This window comes from Trifolium pratense, linkage group LG4 (assembly GCF_020283565.1).
Source record: "Trifolium pratense cultivar HEN17-A07 linkage group LG4, ARS_RC_1.1, whole genome shotgun sequence".
In the NCBI taxonomy this organism is placed as follows: Eukaryota; Viridiplantae; Streptophyta; class Magnoliopsida; order Fabales; family Fabaceae; genus Trifolium; species Trifolium pratense.
Window position 1 is genome coordinate 16,548,308 of NC_060062.1, and position 11,307 is coordinate 16,559,614.

The window sequence follows — 11,307 nt, forward strand, 5'->3', positions numbered from 1 at the left end:
GCTGAAACTTTATACGTGTGAAGCTTCAAAATTGTTGAAATCCTATCTAACAGAGTGGAAGCACAACCATAAGCGATAGGCCCCCCCAACTAGCCACTACGAGAGTTGAGTGGTCTAATCGTCAACGGAAAGTTCAGAGACAAAGCAGAAACGTGCTCAAAGCAAATCAAATGAATACCAACGTGGTAACAAAATGATCAGAAAAGTATAAACACTCACTCTCACACATTTAAAAGGAAGGAGGAAACCCTTCAATAAAGAAGAGCCATACTTCGGAAAAAAAAAAGATGGGAACAACCCATAACCCAAAGCAAAGTACAAATTAATGGAACCCGTTACAAAGTCGGTTCAGATCCAGTACCAAAAAAAAAAAAACATCAGGACAACCTCCATGAAATTGGGAGAACGATAATACGTCTCCCCAAATCACCACCATAAAGTGAGACCAAAGGGGGACATGAAACCTTTATCAGAATCCATTCACAAAAAATCAGTGATAAGAATCTTACAAAAGAACACTCATAACAACGAAAATCACAAAGTAGAGAAACCCGTTACAATGAAACAATATTTGAAGGCGGATGACAACAGTTCCAAAAGGTAATCACTCAAAGGCACAAAGTAACGAAAATACTGTTACACTAAGCAACACGAAGTGCAAAACCTGTAGAGCATAAGACCTACCTAGAGAAAGTCCAAGGGAAAGACTCCGTAAAGCATAAAGGATAATAGATCACACCCTACTTTAAAGACTCATAGTGTCACTACGGGAAACAAAGGAAAACCTACAACCAAGGTAACAAGAGCGATTGTTCAAAGAAAACAAAACAAGTGGACCACAGAAGCCCACAAACACATGAAAGAATAACACATCAGAAAACAATGAACCCAAGGTAAAACACAAAATGATAAACTCCTTTACATTACTGAACGACGTGAATGCTAAGTATGAATCAAAGTAAGAGAATGCAATCGACAGTAAGTCCGTTCTAGAGTAACACGCCAATTACTAAAACTCTCGACGGTACGAAACTCCAAAATTGCGGAAATCACATCAAAGCAAAGGGAACCGGATACATAAACCATAAACATTGGTACAAAATAAAGAAGGGAAATGAAAGTTCTTTTATTCATTTTGAGCCTCAAAGGCAAAGTCATTACAATAAGTTACAAGCAAAACCAAAAAACCGTAAAGGCATATTACAAAATCCTCAAAGGATAAAAACCTAAACCTCAAGGGCTAACTACAAAAACCAAAAACAATTACAGAGGAAGCTTCATCCCCTAAATAAAGGAATAAGGGGAACAAGGAAAACCCATAACCTCCTCCCACGATGGAGAAAACCATCACGCAACGGACAAAGCCGTCGCCAACAACACCCAATCCGTCTACATCACCAACTCGCAAGAGGTTTATATCAAGAACAAAAAGACCACCGCAAAACTCAGAGCGACATGAAGGAAAAAATAGGCTACACCCACCGAAAATGAACGCTCTTTTGCGCAAATCCACCAAAATAAAGTACACAAGTTCAGACATATATGATTGCATATGAAGGAGCCAATCAACGAGATATTTTAGTCTTTCTTCGGACGAACGTATAATCTCCAATTAGTACTTCCACCCGTCGTCAACCGATAATTCGTCTTCAAACATCACTTATTTTGACAACAAAGCAATATATATCATTTAGCAAATTCATATCCAATTACTTATTTTAAAGATAAATTATCAATATGAATCAAGATATCAAGACCACAACAAAAAACTTTCAACTCCTTATTATTCTCATAGCAAGGACTTGGGGGAACTGTTCTGGATTGGCTAAAGCCCATTACATACAAAGATCCTATACAAATGGATAAAGACTACACGTGGCGTAAATGACCACGGAATGACCAAAACGAGCATGGATCAAAGGTCCAGTGAATCTTATATCCAACACACACACTAGATAAATGACACTCCGGGTGATATGTATGGTTGATCCTCTGTACACGAGAGACCCCACTACATAAAACCTTAATATTCTTCTATATAAGCATTCATACACCAATCCCAAGGTATGACATATGCGCCTCCAATTTAGCATTTTTTACCTCATTCAAATACTGACTTGAGCGTCGGAGCACTAACATGCAATGTGAATTTTATAAAAAAGCCAAGACAGAAATTTTAAACTAAAATATATATAGTTCAATAGAATAAAGAAATACTCGCGAGTATAAATACATAATTCGACTTTCACGTATAAAATAAACAAATATTTCTTAGGAAAATATATTAATGTTGACATTTTGAAAATATTGAGGAGTTTTTCAAAACTTTATTGTATCGATCGACTTTATATAAGACAAATAAATTTATTTCCTCAAATAACTATGTAAAATTCGCAACAGGCTATGCAAATATTTAACGGATTTTTTCATATCAAATAAATATTTTATAAAAGTACTATTTTAATGTTGATATTTTCAAAATATTCATGGATTTTCAAAATTATATATCAATTTCAAATTGTGTTATAAATATATAAAATCCGCAATGAATTGCACAGGTCTTTTTACTAGTTTTATAAAAATAAAAATGAATTTTGATACACGCAATGGATTGTTATGAGATATTTATTAAGGTTAAGTGGTCGATCAATTTTTTTTTTTTTGATAAGCAAATATTGAATTATAAGGAGTACAAGGGGTACTCAACCCTTACAATTCAAGAACAAACACATTAGATAGATTGGAAACAGGCTAACGGATTACTACACCAATCTGAAAAAGCTAGATTAGCCTTGCTACCTAGTCGACCTACAAACCAAAACCACGCTATGTAAATAATTTTTTCCACTAAAGATTGTACATTAACACATTCCCCTCTAAACAATATGTTATTTCGCATACGCCAAATACACCACGTTGTTGCCAACCAAATAATATGACGAAAGTGCTTGCTTTTATGGCCTTTTGCTATTTCACCAAACTTTAAAAAATGTTGCTGAACCTGTAATAATGGTATAGAGCTAGTATTCATCCACTTGAAAATATGTTGCCAAATTTGAATTGATATGCAACAATTAAGAAAAACATGATGAGTATCCTCTTCCTCTTTGAAACATAAAACGCAGCACCTGTCATGATGATTAGTGAGTACTCCTTTGCGAAATAAAGCCTCCCTAGTTGGTAATTTTTCAAGCAACAACCTCCACCCGAAAATGCCAACTTTCGAAGGGACATTATTCTTCCAAAGACTCCCTAAGGCTGCTGTTGTGATTGCATCAATATCCTCCAACACGTATCTGTTTTGTAGTTGCAAATACGCAGATTTTACAGAGAAAAAACCATCTATGTTTGGAGACCATTTGCGCCTATCACTACTGTTATTACCAGGCTGAATATGTTGCAGCAGTAGCAGTAATTCTGCTGCTGTATCAGTTTCCAACACAGTGAGTTCGTCGGTCCACAACAAGTTCCACATCCAAGTATCGTTATGCCAAAGTCCCATAGCCGAGACAACAGCATCTTGCTGTCCAGATTTGCAATATAAAGTCGGATACACAGTGCACAAAGGTGACAATCCTATCCATTTTTCCTTCCAAAATCCTATCTCATTGCCATCGCCAAGAATATTGCTAATATTATTACCGAACCAGCCCCCATCATCCTTATTACCTATACTCCATAAATCACGCCACCAAATTGAAGCGTGTTTAAGATCTTCTCGCCCTTCATCACACAAGATATTAGCTACTAACGAACCATATCTAAAACTTAATAGATCATACCAAGCAGCTACTTTGTCATTCAAACACCTCCACTTCCATTTACACAAAAGTGATGAATTGAAAAGCTCCAAGTTTTTAACTCCCAAACCTCCCTTTTCCTTAGGTTGACAAATTCGATCCCAACTTACCCAACACACCTTCCTGCAATCTAAGGCTCCTCCCCACAAGAAATTTCTTTGGATGCGCACCATCTCCTTTATGACACAAGTCGGAGCCTTAAAAAAAGAGAAAAAATAGAGAGGTAAACTAGATAGAACAGAATTAATTAAAGTGACCCTGCCTCCTATAGATAATAGTCGACCATTCCAACCACACAATCTTTTTTCCATGGACTGTATAATAGGATTCCAAGTAGCTCTTCTTCTCGAATTAGCACCTACCGGTATTCCAAGAAACCGAAAAGGTATAGTTTCTACGCCACAATGTAAAAAAGATGAGGCGGCGTTTAAAAAACTATCATCAAGATTTATGCCGTACAACTTACTCTTAAAAAAATTCACCTTTAAACCCGACACCATCTCAAAACTCCGTAACACAGTTTTTATAGTCCAAAGGTTGTCCCAATTACCTTCTCCCACTATAATTGTATCATCAGCAAATTGCAAAGTATGAAACTTAATATCATTACTAACCTTGTAACCATGAAAACGATTACTATCCACTGCCTTGTGCATAAGTCCCGTAAGACCTTCAGCCACAATCAAGAAGAGAAATGGTGATAAGGGGTCGCCTTGCCTTAATCCTTTGCCGACATCAAAATCTGTCGTAGGACTTCCGTTAACCAAGACAGACATTGAACTTTGAAAGACACAAGCTCGAATCCACCGCCGCCAACCTTCCTCAAAGCCCATTCTACCCATCATATAATCTAAAAAATTCCAATTCACCGTATCATAGGCCCTCTCAAAATCTACTTTGAAGAACAAGCATCTATCCTTCCTTCTCTTTGCCAAATCTATTAGTTCGTTAACCACCAACACGCCGTCTAAAATTTGTCTATTGGGTAAAAAAGCAGATTGAACCTTCGAAATTAATTTTCCCAAGACTTTCTTCAATCTCCCGGCTAAGATCTTAGACAAAACTTTGTACAAACTAGATACTAAACAAATGGGCCGATAATCCAAAAGGGCTTGCGGATGATCTTTCTTAGGAATGAGAGTCAAGAAAGATGCAGTGATAGCCTTCGGGAGAGTTCCACTACTATGAAATTCATGTAGAAATTCAATAATGTCATATTTTATTACCTCCCAACACACCTTCAAAAAATTGAAGTTAAATCCATCGGGACCTGGACTTTTGTTGCCATCACTATTCCAAATCACCTCTCTAACTTCTTCAATGGAGAAAGGAGCCAATAAGATGATATTGTCATCTGCGGATAGAGACTCAAACTGGATCCCGTTGAGATTAGGCCGATGCTGCCATCTCTCACTGAAATTATTCATAAAAAAGTTCTTCACATGACCTTTGACTTCCTCCACTCCCTGAACCCAGTTATCTCCATCTTTTAAAGCCGCCAAAAGATTCTTTCTTCTTCTGCTTTTAATGGATTCGTGGAAATATTTAGAATTTGCATCTCCTTCTTTAACCCACCTTGTTCTAGATTTTTGCTTAAGTAGACTCTCTTTGAAATGAAGTTGTCTCCAAAAATCTGATTTTAGCCCTTCCCTTCTGATAAGCTCTAAATCCGCCACACCACCTCCTAAAAGGCCTTCGATATCATTTAATTCTTTCACTGTATTCTCTATATTAAGATCAAGGATTCCAAAAACATCTTTATTCCATTCTCTCAAACACTCCTTTAGCATTTTAAATTTTTCTTTCAATACATAAGCCTTCTTTCCACGCACTACAAAACCCTTCCAACATCTCTCCACAAAAGGTAGGAATTCTGGATGTTCCAACCAACCATTAATTACTCTGAAAGGTTTCGGACCCCAATCTTTGGGTGAGGCCAGCAACCAAATAGGGCAATGATCAGATATATCTCGATCTCCAATCCACTGGCCTGAAATACCAAGCTCCTTGATGAAGCCATCAGATAACAAAAATCTATCGATACGGCTCATAGATTTACCATCAGCACTGAACCAAGTAAATTTTTTGCCTAACACCGGAACGTCGACCACCTCCATTTCCTCCACAAAACGATTAAACAATATTTGTTCAAATTTTCTACTATCTGCGCTGCTGCCTTTCCTTTCTGAAGAGTGTAAAACTGCATTAAAATCTCCTCCCAAGCACCATTCCCCTCCACCATTATGTTGCTTACACTCCAACAAATCTTTCCACAATTTTTTCTTACCAGAGACGTTACACGGAGAGTAAATATTGACAATATGCATCACAACTCCCTCTCGTTCCACCCTAATGCCCAAGAAACCGTCACCAGTAAAACTGTTAATTAATTTGAAAGAGTTCGAATTCCAAATTAATAACATACCTCCTGATAAGCCCGCAGGATCTTTCACCACCCAACTGACTTCCTTATGCCCCCACAAATTATGAATAAGGTAGTCATCTAGAGAAGATTTCTTTGTTTCTTGGATAAAACAAACGTCAAAGGCCCCTTGCTGAAGGAACGAACTCAAACGCCTCCTTTTAGCACTCCCACCCCACCCTCTCATATTTAGAGACACAATCTTCATGGGTAAACATTTGAGTGAGTTTAAGAGATACACGCAATTCATTAGAGACAATTAATATTAATTTCATTTTTATAAATGCCCTATTGCAACTCTTAAGTGCTATAAACTAATAAATTAAGTTATAAAAATATGAAATTGGTCAATACAAAGAAAACAAACAAGGACGGCCCAGGGTGCAAGAATAAGAATATTTTATATTATTAATTTTAATAAAATGCTAAACAGTGCCCTGGGCATTGATTAAGGGAGCAAAAATAGTAATTTAGCATTGAAATTTGTGCAGTCAACTTCTCAAAAGTTTAAATAGTTTTATTTTTTGGGTCATGCTAAACAGTACCCCCGGGCACTAGTTAAGCATACTAAAAAAGAAAGGCTTAAATGCAGTTTTACCCCCTCTATTTTGAAAAATGCGGAATTTTACCCCCCCTATTTTAAAATGCGGAATTTTACCCCCCCCTATTTTATAATTTGTTGGATTTTGCCCCCCACCAAAATTTTGCACAAAATCTGCTTGTGAGCCTCAAGTTCAAAGCTACGCACAGAACTCAATTTGGATCATTAATTCACCAAACTGGTACCGAAACGACCGCAATCGAGTTAGTTTTCCACAGAATCAAACTCCACTAAATTTGGAGTTACAGAGAGAGATTAATTACTGTTTTAGTGAAGGTTTGTTCAAATTAATTATCGTATGAAACTACTACTGGTATTCTCGTCATTCCTCTCACCCTGTAGCTCATTTTTTAATACTATTTACATGTATGGAAATCTAACGAAATTACCCTTGTTGGCATTTCAATTTCGTCGAATTTGGAGTTACGATGTGTTCGATAGACGATGTTGAATTTGAAGATCACAAGTAGATTTCTGCAAAATTAGTAATTGGACAGACCTTCACTAAAACGGTAATTAATCTCTCTCTGTAACTCCAAATTTAGTGGGGTTTGATTCTGTGGAAAGCTAACTCGATTACGGTCATTTAGGTAGCCATTTGGTGAATTATGGATCCAAATTGAGTTGTATGCGAAGCTTTGAAGTTGTGACTCGAAAGCAGATTTTTTGCAGAATTTTGGGGACATACCTTCACTAAAACGGTAATTAATCTCTCTTTGTAACTCCAAATTCAGTGGGGTTTGATTATGTGGAAAGATAACTCGATTACGGTCATTTCGGTAGCTGTTTGGTGAATTATGGATCCAAATTGAGTTGTATGCGAAGCTTTGAAGTTGTGACTCGAAAGCAAATTTTTTGCAGAATTTTGGGGGACATACCTTCACTAAAACGGTAATTAATCTCTCTTTGTAACTCCAAATTCAGTGGGGTTTGATTATGTGGAAAGATAACTCGATTACGGTCATTTCGGTATCCTTTTGGTAAATTATTGATCAAAATTGAGTTGTGTGCGAAGCTTTAAAGTTGTGACTCGAAAGCAGAATTTTAGGGGGGGCAAAATCCAACAAATTATAAAACAGGGGGGTAAAAGTCCGCGTTTTAAAACAGGGGGGGTAAAATTCCGATTTAATCAAAACAGGGGGGGCAAAACTGCATTTAAGCCAAAAAGAAACAAATGAAAAAGTTAATGATGAGAGAGAATAACTTTTTACATATTAAAACATTGAATGCACAATTTACGAGATGAAATTTCCATATTTATATCCTTAACTAGTGTCCCGGGGGCACTGTTTAGCATTTTCCTTATTTTTTATTCAAAACTTTTTTTTTTAGTTTTTTTAACTAGTGTTTCGGGAACACCGGTTAGCATGACGTAGTTTTATGAATGTATATTTTTACCAAAGTTTAGTGATCAATTGCGTGAGTTAATGAGATACACACGACATATTGGTTAGAGACATTTAACATCAATTTTAATAGGCTTAAATATGTGATAAGTCCCTGCAGTTTCACCTAGTTTTGGTATTAGTCCTTGTAGTTTTTTTTGTTGGTTTTTTGTAACGGCTGGAAGTAACAGAGGAACTAATACCAAAATTGTTTCAAACTGCAGGATGAAAAACCAACAAAAAAAACTACAGGGACTAATACCAAAATTAGGTGAAATTGCAGGGACTTATCACATATTTAAGCCATTTTAATATTATAAATGCCTTCTTGCGATTCCCAAGTGTTTAAAACTATTTAATTTAAGTCAAAAAAGCATCAAAATTGTACTTATAAAGCAATAAAAAATATATACGTTTACTACAACCAAATTAAAGAGAAAAAAATATGGCTCAAATTCTTATGTTTGCTTCTGCTTTGATCATCTTTCTTTCCTTATTTCTTGTTGTAAACGGCATAACAAGTATGTTATTTTTATACCATTTTAAAAAAAATCAATTTATCTTATTTATAGACAAAACTTTATCATCTAATTTCCATAACATTTTTTTTTCTTATTTGACAATCCAGGTACCGTTCCCTGCACGGGTGACCAAGATTGTAAAGTCCTTACAGGTTATGTAGGTGAGTGTACTAATGGCTTTTGTGAGTACTATAGGCTTTAGGTGTGATTCACTTGAATGTGAAGGGAAAGACATATCTGCATGAATAACCGGAAGAACAATAAGAGAGCATGTCTGGATTTTTTAGTCGTGTTCATTTATCTACAATTTGTTAATAAAAAAGCTATTATTTATTTTCACTTATGAAGATGATACATATGCTTGTAACAAAAAAATGTAATATATAATTACATAAATTTATAATTTTGCTTTACATATAGTATGTATTCAAATTACTCAGGCGGTCTTCTTAACTTTTCAAAAAAATTAAATTGTTGTTTTCTTCACTCCACTTTTTTATAGGATATAAAAGATTAAATTATTTTTATTACATATCGGTGTAAAATTAATTTACATCGACGATATGTATCCTTTAATTTTTTTTTTGTCAACATTTTGTTCAAGTTGGCAATGTACAATTTTAAAGAATTGGGTTGAATACCTTTTAATTCTTCTAAACTAGCGTCCAGACAGGGTGCGTTATGTGTCTGTCCGTGTCTATTATGTAAATTTATGTAAAAAAAAAATGCCTTATAACCTTACGTTATGGTGGTTTGTTGTAACATCCTAAACTGCTTTCAGGATGACCGATTGACCCCACAAACCAACACGAGTCTTTTTCAGCGTACTTTGTCCTTACTCGCATGTTTTTCTGGAAAACTTCCCAGAAGGTCACACATCCAAAGACTACTCCAAGTCAAAGACGTTTAACTGTGGAGTTCTTATCGAATGAGCTACCGAAAAGAAGAAGCATCTTGTTGGTATAGGTAGTACCCATCAATCCTTATAAGCCTTCATTCCACCATGCAATCTGAAACCTGCACAGCCTCAAGATCCCTCTCATTTCGATGTGATTCGTTTTTGCCTAGAAGCTGCTAGGAGCCGCTAATTGTCATGTCTCATGCACCGACAACCACGCCCCGCCCTCATCAGACCCGGGCGTTACATGCCCACCAGCTTTCGCCTGGTTCGTCCCCAAACCACATCGTACTGGGAGAGGTCTGCTCTGATACCATTTGTAACATTCCAAACTGCTTTCAGGATGACCAACTGACCCCACAAACCAACACGAGTCTTTTTCAGCGTGCTTTGTCCTCACTCGCACGTTTTCCGGGAAAACTTCCTAGAAGGTCACCCATCCAAAGACTACTCCAAGTCAAGCACGCTTAACTATGGAGTTCTTATCGAATGAGCTACCAAAAAGAAGATGCATCTTGTTGGTATAGGTAGTACCCATCAATCCTTATAAGCCTTCATTCCACCTTGCAATCTGAAACCTGCACAGCCTCAGGATCCCTCGCATTCCGATGTGATTCGTTTTTGCCTAGAAGCTTCCAGGAGCCGCTAATTGTCATGCCTCATGCACCGACAACCACTCCCCGGCCTCGTCAGACCTCGGGCGTTGATAAGTGCTAAATTTTAGTGCTTTTACCTATACATTTTAAGCACTTATTAACTTATTTTATAGGCAATTTGATGCAAAACCTCCAACTATTTGTAAATATTAGTTTTAACTAGCAAATTAATATTTTAACTATTTTCACCTATTTCTAATCACTTTTGTAGGTTAATATATCTCCTAGTTTTTAATACTATATTAGTTATATAATATTGAGCTTATATATTTATATGACAGGTTATTAAAAGAAAAGTATAGAAGCTTAATTAAGAATGAAGAAAGCCAAAAGCTAAGAGGCGGTCAAGTGGAAGGTGCCACCGTTTATTGTTTATTAGTACCAAAGTACTTAAGTGTTAAGTTTCAAAGCCCCTATATAAGGCATGCAAGACCAAGCATAATCGTTGAGTGGTTTTGAATGGTACTGAGGTAGTTGAATTGACTCTAGGATTCAGAACAAGCATAATCGTTGAAAGTGAGAATGAAGTTCATGCTATGTTTTGAATCCCAGAATCATTCTCTTCCTCAAGTCTTACTGATTTGAAAAACTTGTGCTTGGAACACTTGGTGATAAAGTGTATGTTTATTGAGTTCACATGCCTTGATTTTAGGACTCACAACAAAACATAGTTGTTTTGTATTTCGAGAGTTGTATATCTGAGTTCTAAAATCAAGCATATGACTCTATACCTTGATGGAATGTGTGAGGAGATGGTCTATATGGAGGTGGGTGAAAGGAATGACTGTTCTTGGCATTTTGACATAATAAGGATGCCAATTTTTGTGTGAAAAATCTCCAAAACCGTGATTCTTTTAAAATGCACCTCCTCGTATCGTGCCTACGATGAACAGTATCGTGGCGCGATGATTTGGCTGTGTACAAGCTGTCTTCGTCCTTTTCTTGTCATCGTCGCGCGATGATAGGCATCGTGGCACGATGACGGCTGACTTCAGTTGTCGACTTGGTCAAATCTTGCAATCTT

General features: G+C 36.5%; 1 long non-coding RNA gene across 1 annotated transcript; it reads left to right on the plus strand.

The window, feature by feature from the left end:
• Positions 1 to 8,519: 8,519 nt before the first annotated feature.
• LOC123924397 lies at positions 8,520 to 9,144 on the plus strand. The gene is made up of 2 exons (XR_006814680.1): positions 8,520 to 8,729; positions 8,837 to 9,144. It is a non-coding gene; the product is annotated as an uncharacterized LOC123924397 (long non-coding RNA).
• Positions 9,145 to 11,307: the final 2,163 nt, after the last annotated feature.